This window comes from Octopus bimaculoides, chromosome 18 (assembly GCF_046866305.1).
Source record: "Octopus bimaculoides isolate indiv1 chromosome 18, ASM4686630v1, whole genome shotgun sequence".
Lineage (NCBI taxonomy): Eukaryota > Metazoa > Mollusca > Cephalopoda > Octopoda > Octopodidae > Octopus > Octopus bimaculoides.
Genome location: NC_142945.1, coordinates 3,439,719 through 3,455,768, shown reverse-complemented (window position 1 = coordinate 3,455,768; position 16,050 = coordinate 3,439,719). Strand labels below are relative to the sequence as shown.

General features: G+C 36.5%; 1 protein-coding gene across 1 annotated transcript in view; it reads right to left on the bottom strand.

Annotated features, from left to right (window-relative positions):
• Window positions 1-12,201, bottom strand: part of LOC106872835 (uncharacterized) — a 66,477-nt gene extending 54,276 nt beyond the window's left edge. The window contains exons 1-2 of the mRNA XM_052974333.2: window positions 12,065-12,201; window positions 7,943-8,008 (exon numbers count right to left, since the gene is read on the bottom strand). The gene's annotated coding sequence lies outside the window, so the exon portion shown is untranslated. The remainder of the gene's footprint in view (window positions 1-7,942; window positions 8,009-12,064) is intronic.
• Between the last annotated feature and the right edge of the window lie 3,849 nt (window positions 12,202-16,050).

The following is a 16,050-nucleotide window of genomic DNA, read 5'->3' as shown; positions in this document are numbered from 1 at the left end:
GTCAGAGGTCAGACTGATGATGTAATCTTGCTTAACAGCAGGCAAAATGTTGGCACATCACAAAAAAAACAAAGAAAAAGAAAGCTCGGTACTTCTTTCATTTGACAACTTAGAATAGACACAACATAGAAAATCGCTTAGAAGACAAATATTATTATTATTATTATTATTTTTATCAACAGCTTCTTCATATTCTAGCAAAGACTTTTTTTTATTTTCGTAGTATCAATTAATATCAAATAGATAATTATTTCTTTTGTTAGAATTAAGTCTTGTTGTTGTGAGATGAGGTGGATGTGATTATATATATTTATTTATTTATGGGTTTCAGCCAAGTGGCTGTGGTCATGCTGGAGCACCTATATTAATATTATCTTGGCAATTGAATTAACTTGTTTGTGATAGGGCTATTATTATTATCCTTTTTTTGCGGGGTGGGGTTCGATAAATTACGTACCCGTTGAACACTGGGATGGACATACACATACACTTACCCTGCCCCCACCCAAACTTGCTGGCCTTGTGCCAACATTTGAAATTATTATTATTATTATTGAAATTCGAAATGAAGAAAGACAAAGTAAATTTTTATAGATGTAGAACACAACGAATTAGATGGGGTTTCAAAATGGATTATACAAATTAAAATTGTTCATCGCAAACACATCCTCACTAAATCTTTCAAAAGGTCAGTTTGAGACTGAAACAGAACCACCACTGCACTCAGAATAAATACATATATATATATATATATATATGCGTACATTATGATATACACACAGAGACTTCTATACATATACACTCACACATATGTAAGCGAATGACCACTCAGTATCTTTACAGTAGAGCAACATTATACTTTAACAATGCCGGCTAACTTAGCAAAAGTTTGAATTAACTGTCAACCTTTGCTTATAAATATTATATGTATGCATTATTTATGTATGTCTTTATATATATATATATATATATATATATATATATATATAGATAGATAGATAGATGTGTATGTATGTATATATATATTAGATATGTATAGTATGTACATATAGAGAATACGTATGTGTTTCTATAAACAATTGAACAAAAAAATGCTTTTTGTTTCAAACATCAAATACCTTACCTTTCAAACGATTTTCATTGTGTAGAGTGAGAGAGGTGGGAGGAGAGGAGGTAGTGGGAGAAAAAACAGGGGTGGAGGGGCAAATTGTTATGAAACTTCTCATGCTGCTTGTATGCATGCACACACACACACACGTGCATGCGCACATACACTTGCACTAACAGCCAACCCTTCAACTTTTCAAACAGAAAACTTGAGCAGCCTCAAACCTGCAACCAAGAAACAAAAAACAGGGAGCTTATGATGGGGCCACATGACTAATCCTCCTCCTTCACCCCTAACTGGTAAACCACATACACACAGACAAAAGCTTACCAAAAATCCTTTTAAAAGGAACCATTGTTTTAGCTCTTGTGGTGGGGGAAGTAATAATTCTGAATATCTTGTATTTGGTTGCAATTCAAGTTCAAATCCTGCCGAGGTACACTTTGCTGTTTATCTTTCCCCAGCATAGTAAAATAAATACAGAGGTCTACTCAATTAATTATAAGCCAGCAAGGGAAGGAGGGAACCCTTAAGTGGTTGCCCACCCTGCTAGAAATAGCAGGCAAACCACCCTCAAATCACACCCTAGGACATATTGGATAATGTAGCCTGTTAAACTGTGAGTAAAAAGGGATGGTCACAGCTAGAATGTCTCAGATGATCAGGGCTGAACTGGAGCTAAACAATAACAAAGTTATGGGTAACCTGCAAGAAATAACAGCCCAATATTTTCCACTACTCATTGTCTTAATTAAACAAGGTAATGATACCATTAAATAATGTAGTGATGGTCATAGCTGGAATGTCTGAGTGTAGATCTAGCAGCTCAGAGCTGACATTGAGCTAAAAACAACCCACTAATTGTCTCCCCCCACACTGACATGAAAAAAAGGATACACTTTTAGAAATGCTAGGCCAGCCCTCCACCTACACAAAAAACACGCAACTAATGCCGTGTAAACGTGAACAACAGAGATAGAATCTGCTGATGCCACCCCCTACGCCCCTCGCGCCATTGCAGCCCCATTCCTACGTTGAAGATTAAATTACATTTCAGAATTTACAACACATTTAAAGATTTATGTAAATTTATTAAACGATGTGTACAAACAAGCTTCCTCTTTATTTCCTGATTATTTACTCAAGGTTGTCATTAAAGCCATCTCTCTGTCGATCCATCCATCCATTCATTCAGTTGTTCCATGGAGACAGTCGATCCCTCTCACTCGAACCGATACTTTCCCCATTTCCTCGGCTCGTATGTATTTTATAAAACAAAAATAAACAGAAGCTCCCAATCCATACACCGTAATTAATGGAAAACTTGAAAAGTAATTAACAAACATTATTGCAATGGATTGCAGCAGAGGAAAATTCAAGGCCGTAACCTTTGGTGACATGCCAGTGCTAATGAGGAATAATCAGTCTCCAAAGAATGTCAATGAATTTATTCCTTTAATTAATGGTACTCTACAGGTTTTTACAAATAAACGTACTGCATGGCTTCTGCTAACAAAGGCATCAAACAGCTCATCATCATCATCAACCATGCTTGCATTGGCTGGATGGTTTGACAGGAGCTAATAAGCCAGAGGACTGCACCAAGATCCACCATCCATTTTGGCAGAGTCTTTACAGCTGGATGCCCTTCCTAACGCCAACCACTCCAAATTCTCCCATGGTCAGCTTCACTTTTAATCCTTATGGGGTTGATAAAAAAAAGTACCAGTTATATAAATGGCTGATAAGATTGACAAACCTCCTCCCCACCAAAACAGCAGGTTCAAAACATTTTCATTAACATCATTCTGCTGTTTCATTACATCAAGTATGCGCATGCTCATTTTACTATTACATTTTCAAACAGATGGCATCCCTAGGTAATTTACCTTTGGTCATTCTTTAAAGTTATTAGATCACTAGATGTTCACTCAAAACCTTTCCACACTCCCATCTATATGTCTAATTGTTCCAAAATCTAGCAATTTAGTTAGACTGCTTTGCTGATGAGGTTATATAAGACAGAAACATAGTTCAAGTTGTCACTGCACAACTTAAACACCAGATACATTCCACAGTGCATTCCATATTTAATTTAATTCATAATTAAACGTTCTGCTTCCTACATCAATCATGCTAGCATCCATTCTACTATTAAGTTTCCATGCAGTAAGCACCTCTAAATATTTCTTCTCTTCCCTGACAGCTATTATACATGACAGCCTGACAGTGTCATTTCTGTTAGAATCCACGAGGATCAGTTTTCAAGCTCTTATCTGTTTCCATTAACTAATTACGTTAATAATTTTGGCACAGAGCCAGCAATTTTGAGATGAAAGATAATTCAATCATATTGCACTCGGTACTTGGCTGGTACTTTATTTTATCAATCCCAAAATGATGAAAGGCGAAGTTAACCTTGGAATTTCTACAGCTAAATGTTCTTCCTGTCACCAAACCTCACCTGTTTCTGAGTAAAGTACCGTTTCCCTGGTGACCGGACAGGTTTTCACAGAAGATTGGAACCAAAGGACAAGGCTTATGTAAGTGAGGCACATGACAATCCTGCGATGCCAACTCGCTCTACTCACACATACATATAGAGATTCTTTCAGTTTCCATCAACCAAATCCACTTGTGAGCGTTTGGTTAGCCCAAGGCTATAGAAGAAGACATGCACAAGGTGCTGCACAGCAGGACTGAACCTGAAAACGTGGTATAGAGAAAACCATGACTGAGTCCAAATAATAAATAATAGCCATTTCAAATTTCTGGCACAAGGCCAGTAATTTTAGGGGATGGGGAGTTGATTACATTAGCCTCTGTACTTAACTGGTACTTTTGTTGATACCAAAGATTTGCTTGTCAGTTGTTTGACTGTAACCAGTTGAGTATGTTCCTTGGTGGCTGACAATATGTGCATCTCTGATCATGAGCAGAAGTAGTGGGGGAAGCATCATAGCCATGTGTTGAGAGGAATTCTTTGGGAGTTTGAATAATTCACCCCTGAAAACATGAATGTTTTGTTCATCACACTTTATTCAGGGATGGGCCACTCAACCTGAAGAAAACTCTACCAGAGCCTCACCTGCAAGGTCATGCACTGTTTATCTTGATACGAGATCATCATGCTACACACATATGGTTATGATGCATGTGCCTGGGGTACCCTTGTCACAGGGGTAGTCATGCTGGATATATTGGGCTTTGTATATTTGTACCCCAGTGCCATTTTGATGGCATGCACTGCTCTCTCACTCAATAATAATAATAATAATAATTAGAACTATTTATACTGTCTTGAAAGAAAGCAAACAACGATAAAAATCTATTTCTTCAACAAATTACTTATATGACAGACTAGAAAAATAGTAAGACTTTGTTATTTGAGATTTCCAATCTAAAATATATAAATAATAAGGAAAGACTTAAAGATAATTATCTGAATGGAGGAGTATTCTTGAAAATTTCTCCTGCAGTAGCACAGGTAGAAATATAAAGATGATTAAATATTTCTACAAAATATTATAAACTGAAGGAAAAAAAAAAAATAAAAGCAAAAACAAATGATTGCAAACACGATGTACTTTTTATTTGAAGCAAAAAAACTGAACTTTATTTTTAAAACAGAAACCCGAAATTTAATCTTCTGTTATCTTAGAGAGTCAGAGTCAGAGAGGAGAGAGAGAAAGACAAGCTGAGGGAGAAAGAGAGAGAGAGAGATAAAGAAGAGAGAGAGAGAAGACACAGGACCAAGTAGTTGTTAAAGTTTATGGGAAAGATTTCCTTCTGAATAAAAAAAGAAAAGTGAAAGGCTTTAGGAGAAGGGGACATAATGTAGGCAAAGCTAGAAAATTTGTAGGGTTTTTGTTTTGATCAATGACTGATTGATTCTTCTTTTGCTCTCTGACTCAGAATAGGGCCAGAATTTTCAAGGGAGCTGTTAGTTGTGACTTGTACTTCATTTCATTGAGCTCAAGGGGCAGAAGGGCCAAGTTGATCTTAGCAGAATTTGGAGTGAGTGACAAAAAAAAAAAAAAAAAAAAGGCTATAAAAACAGTTTTGCTGCAGTCTGAAGGGGTTTTGGTCTGTGGTGATGACTGGTTGAGTTGAGGAATAGAAATGTGTTTCTTGGGCAGCAGGAAGAAGTAAGTGAACAACACCCACGAACAGTTAACAGATAGGTGTCTTGCTGTAGAGGAGATATATGGTTACCCAGCCAGAGAGAGAGAGCAGGCTTTAAAAAAAAAAAGAAATCATGTACTGGGGTCAATTCGCTTGACTAAAAATTCTTGAAGGTGGTGCCCCAGCATGGCCACAGTCTAATGATCGAAACAAATAATAGAATGAAAGAATATCATTTGATTGATACCAGAGTGACAAAGAATCAAAAGCTGACCACAAGAAGATTTGAACTCAGAACAAAAGAAATTTCAGTAGCGTAATAGACGTTTAGTAGCGCACTGCATGGACTCGTCTTTTCAGTATTTAAAACCATTTAAATGTATTAAGCTCCTTTTATAGATGTGTGTTATTCAGTTAATCAATAAAAGATGATAAAACTGCCGACAAGTCCTGTCTAACATTTGAAAAGGATGGATGGACAAATTTTAAATTAATTTTCTTGGGTTATGCAACACCTAGAGCAGATGAATTTAATTTATATTTTCATTCGAGAGTTACTTCACAAGAATCTCTAAAGATATATACACACATATATACAATATATGTACACACATTACATACACTTACACATGCACACACAAACATACACACACACACACACACAAACATACACACACACACACATATATATATAAATATATATAAAAAAGTTTAAAAAATATGAAATACCACTTCAAGGAAAGACTAAAATTTTAGAGCAAGCATTTTGTTCATTGGCCATATAAAGGCGGGTTGATTGTCACGAACATACCTCTTCCTTCTCTCTTTCTCTCTCTCTTACACACACACACATACAAGTAATATAAGAAGGAGAGGAAGAAAATTTAATTGAATTACAACTGGTGAGTGTTTCTTCGAATGTTGACATTCAAACTAGCATGTGTAAAAAGATGCTGTCAAATAAATAAAGCTACCAACAAAAATCTGAAATGGAAAGCTGAATGAATAGAATATAATTTTCTTTTCTCTTTTTTTTTTTACTCTTTGTTAGTTCAGAATGACAAAGGAGGAACACTGCCCATAGACTTTACACATTGTTCTTGATTGAGGTGGAGAGATAAGAGGAGGAGGAGGAGGTGGTGGTGGTGATGCAGTTTGGTTTGTCCAGCATAAACCCTAACAGGAGAGTGATGGAAATGAAAGAGAATGTTACTTGGAAGTGGGGGAAATATGGAGACAGCCAAACAGGTAAATAGTTAGAAAGACAGGTAGACATGTAAACAGACAAACAGGTTAACAGAAAGACAGGTAGGCAAATAGACCGACATGTAAAAAGACAGACACCCAAACAGGTAAATAGAAAGACTACTAATTAGGGAGAAAATTAGTTTAAGACAAGATGGAGTTTGGGTTTGTGCCAGGGAGAAGCACCACTGATGCTATATTTCTGGTAAGACAGCTGCAAGAGAAATACGCAGCCAAAGATAAACCTCTGTACTGTTCTGAAGGTTTAGGTGATGCAAAAAAAAAAATTGTCAAGGCATTTCAGATAATTCGCTCTCACAACTTCCAACTTTGTTACCACCAATTTCCTTAAGCACTTTTTATTCTTTCTTTTTTCCCGTATTTCTATGTCTGAAATCTCAATAGTACGTAATCTAGACTTTCGAAAACATTCCTGTCCAATGTCATTTAAAAATATGTCTTTTATAGAGTTACAAACAAAAGTTAAACCCGCTTCTATGTTGTCACTTTATATGCTAGAAACAACGACCAAATCTCCCACTAATTTACAACCAGTTATGTCTAATAGACTTGATGGTCAAGACTAAAACGGTGATTTAAGGTTCATCTATTTTGTTCTATTGATTTCGGTCACAGGAATGTGGCGGTCGTGCTGATGCACTGCCTTGAGGGCAACTTCAACACGAAGAGGAATTCATTTATTTACTTAACGAGGACTTCGAAATTAGTATCTCTAAAACGACGGCCATCGCCATAGCGGCGAAGTTTTGGATTTACGCTGTCTTTGAAGTCCCATACTTCATGGGAAAGAAAAAGTGGTATTAAAGCAGGAGATGACAAGAATAAGAGTAAGATTATTAAAACTTTGGCGAAAGTCTTTTTCAGAATTGTAATTCCTGTTGTATGAAAAAGATTGGAATGTTTGAAAAAAAGGGAAATTAAAAAAAAAAAAAAATCAACCATTTTCTTTTCCATAACATATGGGGCCTCCAAGGACATGAATGCCAGCACTTTGCCCAGATTCATGTCAATCTGACAAGCTCATATTTATTTACAAAGGCAAATGGTGAAGTAGTGGTTTTCGTGCTTTGACCAGGGGTTATTTATGAGCAGAAACTAAACAGTTTGAAAGCATTTCACATCATTCAGTTTTTTGTTTCCTCCATTTAAAAAATGGTCAGATATTAGCAGCAGCAGCAGTTTTTCTGGACATACGCTAGAACTAGATTAGTTTTAATCAGAAATTGAAAAATATTAACAACACGAATCAATCCCAAGTAAAATAAATATATTTTAAACAAATTGTCGGTCCGACAACAAAGACTGCGACATACAAAACAAAAAAGTCAAAAAAGGAAATGAGCCTTTTACCATATTACCGTCCGCCATTAAAAATTTCTTTTTTGGGGGGGGGGGGTTGGCCATTTCCAAAGAAATAAAATATTGTAAAGTTATTTTACTTACCCTGTAAATATAAATTCATAAGTTGTTTGGGATATTTTTTTCCCTCCGCAATATAAATGCAATTTCCTGCAAATAATAACAATAATAAGTAGAATATTTCAATAAATCTCACTAGCCAGCTAGAGACATCATGGGATGACGACAATGGTAAAAATAAAGAATTACCAAAAAAAAAAAAAAAAAAAAAAAAAAAAAAAACGATGAAGATTATGAAGATAAGCCATTACGAAATCTATAGAAATTTTACTTTATTCTTCTTTCTTTTCAGTTTTTCGCATACTTATCGTTGGAAAGATAGAAGAGGAAAAAATAAAAATACTAAAGAGGGAGAAACACATTAAAAAAAAATGTTAATAAAATTTATATGATATTACAATTTTTTTTTCTTTTTTATGCGTGTGAAAAATAAAAGCGTTATTTCTACCAATAAGCAGCCAGAAAATAAAAAGAATTAAAAACTTCAAAATTCTGAATGAATGTCAAAGTGCAGCAAATAGAAAAGTTGATTTTTTTTCTTTATTTTTTAATGGCGCAGTTATTGTTTAAAGTTTGAGAACTGTATGAATCTGAAACGAATTAAAGAGGGGGGAGAAGGTTTGAGTTTAGTGGGCCATTCATTTTTTTTTTCTATTTAAAGTTGTCTTTTCATATTTTCAAGTCATTTAAAAACATAACAAAAAAGGAATTTAAAAATAGAATATATATATATAAAACAAATAATAAATGAGTATATGCATATATACGTACGGCGTTTCGAAGAGTTGGGCAGGACGCATCGTTAAAACGGCTCTTCCCATGGACCGCAAATTAAATTTGTATACACAAATTAAACCTGTGCCATGGAGGAATGTAGTGGGGGACAAAAAACAAGACAGGAAAACAAACGGAAAAGGCTAAGACGTGAAAAATTGTGTATATGAACGCTGTGAGGAACGAACTGAAAGTGGGGACGAAGTAAGTTCGCGTGTTTGCTCGGCGATAGCCAAGGAAGAAAAGGATTAGTGACTGGAAGCATGTGACCGGAAGCATGTGACCAGGCAGGGAGAAAGGGGGAGAGAGAGAGAGTGGTAGAGGGAGAAACAAAGGGAGGAAGTAGAAGAATAGGTGAGCAACGAGAGAAAGAGAGAGATATAGTAGTAACAGAAGGAAGAACGAGAGGGGTAAAGAGAGATACGTAGTAGTAATAGGGGAAGAACGAAAGGAGGAAAAGTGATAGAGAAAGAGATAGAGTCGCGTCAGAAAATATAAAGTTGAAAAACTACTTACAACAGAGATGATGCAGGCGTTCGATCATGTAAAACAAATAATAAATGAGTATATGCATATATACGTACAGGTATGTGCATACATACGTCTACCTGTATATACAGGTGCATATCTAGGTACAGGACATTGCAAACAAAACGTAGGCAAGAAAAAAATAATAACCAGAGTACAGAAAACACACAAGCCACATAGAGAACATTTTCCTTCATTAGCTACCCGTTTTAACATTGGCGTTTCGAAGAGGATCTCCGCCGTTTAACAAGAGAATTCAGTTGTCCAGATAACTGGACTATGCTTGTGACAAGACAGTACCTCTTGAATCACGGGTAGAAATCGCCCCGTGGGGGCTTACTATACAGATTTCCCCTCCTCCCAATTTTCACTCACAAGGCACGGATCAATTCGAAGCTATAGTAAATGATATCTGCAATGAGATCGAACCCAAGACCTTGTGATTACGAAGTGAACTTCTTACCCAATCAGTCATACACTCGTTTCAGCCATTAGATTGCGGCTATGCTGGGTGTTTTAGTCGAATGAATCGTCCCCCTCCCCTCAAAAAGAGGAAGAGCTAAGTTACATACCGAAGAGCTAAGTTACATACCAAAACCGATTGTCAAGCAGTGGTGATATGTAACAGACAAAGACCACACACACCCAACGGGATTCTTTCAGTTTCCGTCTACCAACTCCCTTCACAAGGCTTTGGTCGGCCCGAATCTATAGTGGAAGACACTTGCTCAAGGAGTCACACAGTGGGACCGAACCCAGAACCATGTGGTGACGACGCAAACTTATTACATTGCCAATCATGCGCTTATATATGTATGTGGGTGTGTTAATAAGCGAAGCCTGTATTCCAAGACCATCTTTGAGCAGACCTTTGGGGAAAATGTTGGTCTATCTCTCAGTGGGTGGACGGCATAATTCAAATAAAGTAAAACGAATAATGAAAAGGAATAATAAATAAAAAGCAGACGATATTTTATCTATTAATAGACATAGCTGTTAAATTATTGCCATCATCTCCGTCATTTTTTTTTTCTTTTTTTACATTTATAAAAACATTATTATTATTATTTGCGGTGTTATTGGTAATTCTTTCATTCTTTGCTCAAGCAAATCTATTGATTCGGCCAGTTTTCGGCCTGACATGAAATCTATAGAAAAATTTATAATGAAATCAAAATGATATATATATATATATATATATATATATATATATATATATATATATATGTGTGTGTGTGTGTGTGTGTGTGTGTGTGTGTGTGTGTGTGTGTGTGTGTGTGTGTGTGTGTGTGTGTGTGTAATAAGGAGACAAAAAAACTGAAGGGAAAAAGACGTCTGCAAGAGGAAAAACTCAAAAATCAATTTTCTTATATAGGGACAATCTCGCGTGACGTACGTGACAGACAAAGATATGAAATATCTAAGCTGTAAATCTTGAAAATTCACAAGAATTGTATCGATTCATTTTTCACAGTAAAGTTTAACTACCCAGGCAAATATCAAACAAAGAATTTTTTTACCTGGAATGTATGCTGAATTTTGAAAAGGATCCAAAAGTGTGACGTACGTGACATCGAACAAAATAACTCGCTCTTTTCATCCGAAACTAACTGCTAATTCTTCTGGATTTCATCCAGAGAAACATAACTCTCATGGAGTTTATTTATATTGAAATTTCAAAAAAAACCCTAATAAAATTTGCTGGACAACAATGTCTGTGGGCCCCAAAATGTATAGACAAATATTTTCTATATCTTCCACTCAAAGACCACAAAGCCAATTTTAGCAGAAACCCCAAATGTAGACTAATCAACCCACTTAAAGCCCTTTATCTTCCAAATAGAGTAGATCTGCGAGAAATTGTCCCAATAACGATATCTGGTCGAAAATGAAACATTCCAACAGATCTTCAGAGTTCTATGGTGATTTTACTAGGCATTCTAAATATTTTTGAAGACCATTTTAGGTTTAATCTTCATGAAAATGGCCCATAGAGGTAAACATTCTCAGAATTTTATAACGAAACGGAAACTTTGGAAACTGAAGCACCATTGCCTGTTTATCTTCTCGAAAATTCTAGCAGCGGAATACTTTTAAAACCGAAAAAGAAACTGTGAGGGGTTTTACATCACCACTTAACATTGACCTATGTGTTATTTACGTCCGTAATGAGCAGAGACATTCTAGTTATCAGAACCTGAAGAGGGAAGAAAATGGGCATAGAAGTAAGCGTGGGGTGGGAAAATATAAAAAAATTTGGAATTCTGGAAAGAAAACTTCTTTCAGGAACATAAGTTCCATGTGTACGAAACAGGAATACATAAAAAAAAAACATTTTAATCCTCTCAATTCATTATTCTTTTCTTCCTTCCTCCACGAAGTAATGAGAGCAATTCCCGAAACTCCAGTGAAATACGTTTTAATGACTTCAACTCTTCGAGCAAGACGTGCAAGACCAAAATTAAACTTCGTGCTAATAAATATTCTTTCACTAGTTCATGTCTGAAATATAGGAAACGATAGAAACTCTTGGCGAAAGTAAAGAATACGCACACCCAGTGTTTAGGGTTAGGGGTAAGGTTTCGGGTTTTTGTTACATCGAAAACGGGTGGTGTACATAGCGGTGGTAAAGAATACGTACACCATTCGTTTTCGGCGTATCAAAAACCCTAACCCTAAACATCGGGTTACGTATTCTTTACCTCCGCCAAACTGTAAATTAATTCGGTATCTTGCAGCTATTTAATTGTGTCTCCAAGAGTTGAGACCAAAATATTTTGTTGGAATCGACTACGTTTTTAGTCCTTTCGAGGGTAAGTGCGATGCGTTTATGAAATAACTTACCAAAGAAGAAGCGTCGATGTCCATTAAATCGATTGCCACTGTCTTTTCCAAATGTATGAGCTTTGAGTGTTGACCAGCAACTCTTAGAGAGAAAGTGGTTTGTGGCGACACAATCAACGGAAGACATTCGCAAATGAAAACCATTAATTAAGAAATAAGAATAAATTATTATTTAAAACGCCATCTAGTGGTCAATGTTGGTAACAGGTAGCGAAAAAGGAGGAGATAATTACAACACAACTGGAAGAGGGCACTTTCCTATGTCTTAGTTATAGCAGAGTAATCAGGGATTTTTGTGTAAGGTTTACCACGAATTACCCAAAGTAGACTGATTTGCTATTGGAGATTCTAATTATTAATTAATTAATTAATTCTCTAATTTCTATTATATGTCCTTTGTTATATCTTTTAATGCGCTAGTGACTCCCTATGATCGGTATAAACACCCCCATTTTTTTTTTTTTTTGCATTTGTGTCGTAACTCGTCCTTTGATATTTTCCTCCGTGTCTTTGGGCCCTTGTGGCTAATAAGAAAATAAGAAATCGTTATTGTTGTTATTGTAATTATGGTTATAAACATATTACATGTTAGCCAAACGACATTTAAAGAGGAGAAATATCGTTATTTGTCCCTCCTTACCAACACTAATTAGATCAAGTGTTGCGTTTATTATTTACTGGAAGAGAAACACCGCCCCAATCTCTTCTTCCGAAACAAGAAACCTCCTGAATTACCGAAAACGCAGATAAGCGTTCTTTCAGTTTAGGATCACAAAGTGAAAATTCAAACATTGATACTATTCGACAATGTCCAGAAAAAATATCCATCCAAACATTTTCTTAGGATTCTACTTTCAACAATAGACATTACGAATATGCTAAAAAAAAAAAAAAAAAAAAGAATGATTTTTCAAATAATCAATTCCCCAACAATTCTCTTTCTTTCTTTCTTTCTCAAATTATATTTGGATTCCATGTTTACAAATTGCAAAGATTACAATTCTGAGAGAGAAAAAATAAATCTCTTTTTATTTTTTTCGAAATTCATGTCTTTTCAAAATTTCAATACTGATTACTTAAGATAATTCCCCCCCCCCCACTTTATTATCATAAACCAAAAGAATGCTGTTCAGGAATGATTCATCTAGAACTACATAATTCAATGTAACCATTAAAAAAAAAAAAAAAACGGTAACATGATTTGAAAGAAATTTGGCTGCTATTTTTAGTAGGTCGGCTGGTCGCGTTGGGACTTAAAATTTTTTTTTGTTTTTCTATATACTGTATTTGACACAGCACTATTTTTCCAAAATAAGTCGAAAAAAAAGAAAATCCCCACCCGGTTGTCCTATTTGCGAATTTTGGGTCTGCATTAATTAGTACCGTTAAGGGACCTCTGTATTTAAATAGTACCAGTCGGCCTCAGGATGTAAGGACAGACGAAATGCCGCTAAGCATTTTGTCTGGTGTGCCAACAATTCTGCCAGCTCACCGTTTTTGTTTTCCTTCATAAGAAAAATAAATTCTCATTTTGTCACAAGGCCAGCAATGTCGAGGGGAAGTCGTATACCCCAACCTCAGTATTTGACCGGTACTTTATTCTATCAACGCAGAAAAGATGAACGGCAAAGTCAACCTCGGCGGAATTTGATCTCAGAAAGTAAAGAACCGAATAATTCTTTCGGCGAAAGTAAAGAATACACACACCCGGTGGTTCGGGTTAGGATTTTTGTTACGCCGAAAACGCGTGGTGTTCGTTACCCCCGCCAATTCTTTCTACTCCCGGCACAAGGCCTGAAATCTTTGGAGGGCAAAGGGCCTCTCGATTACATCGACCCGAGTGCTCAACTGGTACTTTATCTTATCGACTTGGGAAGGATGAAACGCAAAGCCAACCCCAACGGAATTTGAACTCAGAGCCAGAAGAAATACCGCTAAGCTTTTAAGAATCGGAAGAAATACCGCTAAGCGTTTTGTCCAACGTCCTAACGATTCTGCCAAATGATAAAACATTGAAGAGAATTTATTAGGATTTTCCAAAGACTTATAAGATATAGTCTTGTTAGTTTAATCAATGTGAGTCTGTTTGTATAGGTTTAGTAACAGCTTTATTCTAAGCAAATAAATAAATGTAACCCAAAGTAACTTTAAACGTAAACAAAATCCACCCTTGCTTATCTAATAATCCATCTGATAAGTTGGAACGATTTCAAATTAGAAATTCAACATATATTATTCATTCCGTCGCAAAACTGCTGAAAATTCCAAGTCGAGGATATCCATTTTCCTAAATGGTATCAGAGACGATAAATCTTGTACTTTCCAAAACTTTCATCAAGATGAGAATATTATTTGATAATATGGAGTGTAAGGTGGCGGCGGCGGCGGCAGCAATGGTTTTGGTGGTGGTGGTGGTGGTGATGGTGATGTTGTTGGAAGGGAGGAGAAAGTGCACGGAGCTAGGATGGAAGCTTTAGATGGTTGTACAGCCTGCTAGAAATAGCAGTCAAATCTTTCTGTTGGCTGTACATTGAGCCAGGGTCATAATGGGTGGGTGTGCCACCTGGCGCAAATCTTGAGTTTGCTGCCCTTGCCAAGTCAATACGTTTCTCTAAGTGAATTTGTTTTCTTACAGAAGTTTCAATGGTTTGCACCAAATCATACAGGTGCTGATGTGGCTGTGTAGTAAGAAGTTTGCTTCTCAATCACATGGTTCCGGGTTCAGTCCCACTGCATGGCACCTTGGGAAAGTGTCTTCCACTAAACAAAGCCTTGTGAGTGGATTTGGTTGATGGAAACTGAAAGAAGCCCTCGTATATATATGTGTGTGTGTATCTGTGTTTGTCTTTCAGCACTGCTTAACAACCGGTACTGGTGTGTTTATGTCCCCGTAGCTCAGCAGTTCAATAAAAGAGACATAGAATAAGTACTGCGGTCGATTCATTCAACTAAAATTCTTCAGGGGTTGTGCCCTAATGACTGAAACGAGTAAAAGAACCAAAGAGTAAAATCATGTGACAGGTCATATGACCACAGGGCCCTCATAATCCTCTTGACACCACCCTAAACTTGCCCTTCATTCTCCTCTGCCACATTCACATTTGAAATGGTGCACTGAAAAGGTTTTCTAGAAGTTGACACTAAACAACAGACTCGTTTAATACAATTTGCATTCATCACTTCATCAAACAGGGACCAATTTCTGTTAGTCATAATACTTGTCTTGTGACATTAAGCACCAGTCGGGTAAGTGAGAATTGATGACATAACAGTCACACCCTAATTACAGTCAATTACCATTTAATATTTACGAAGTTATTAAGGCGGCGAGCTGGCAGAATCGTTAGCACGCCGGGCGAAATACTTAGCGGTATTTCGTCTGTCTTTACGTTCTGAGTTCAAATTCTGCCGAGGTCAACTTTACTTTCATCCTTTCGGGGTCAATAAATTAAGTACCAGTCAATAATGTTCAACAGATGGAACGACTCAACACGGCTATTCAAGAGAAAAGACCTAACTGGCAGCATGGAGTTCTTCTGCTGCACGACAACGCCCGCCCTCATATCGCCAATATGACCAAGGAAGCCATTGAAACGCATGGCTGGGAAGTGCTGCCACACCTGCCGTACTCTCCTGGTTTGGCACCAATGGATTTCCACCTCTTTCGATCTCTTTCAAATGCTATGAGCAGAGTTTCGTTCAATACTGATGCAGAATTGAGAGCTTGGTTGGATCAATTTTTCGAGTCAAAATCGGGTGATTTCTACCAACGAGGTATTGAAAATATTGTTGAACGTTGGGAAGAAGTTGTAAACAACAAGAGTGAATACATTTTTGATTAATTAGTTGTTATTTTTTATCAAACCTATTAAAAAATTTAAATTTAAAAAAAAACGGCGGGAACGTAGTTGCCAACCTAATATTTAACATATTTCTATCCATCCATCCATCCATCCATCCATCTATCCATCTCTCTTTCTTTCTCT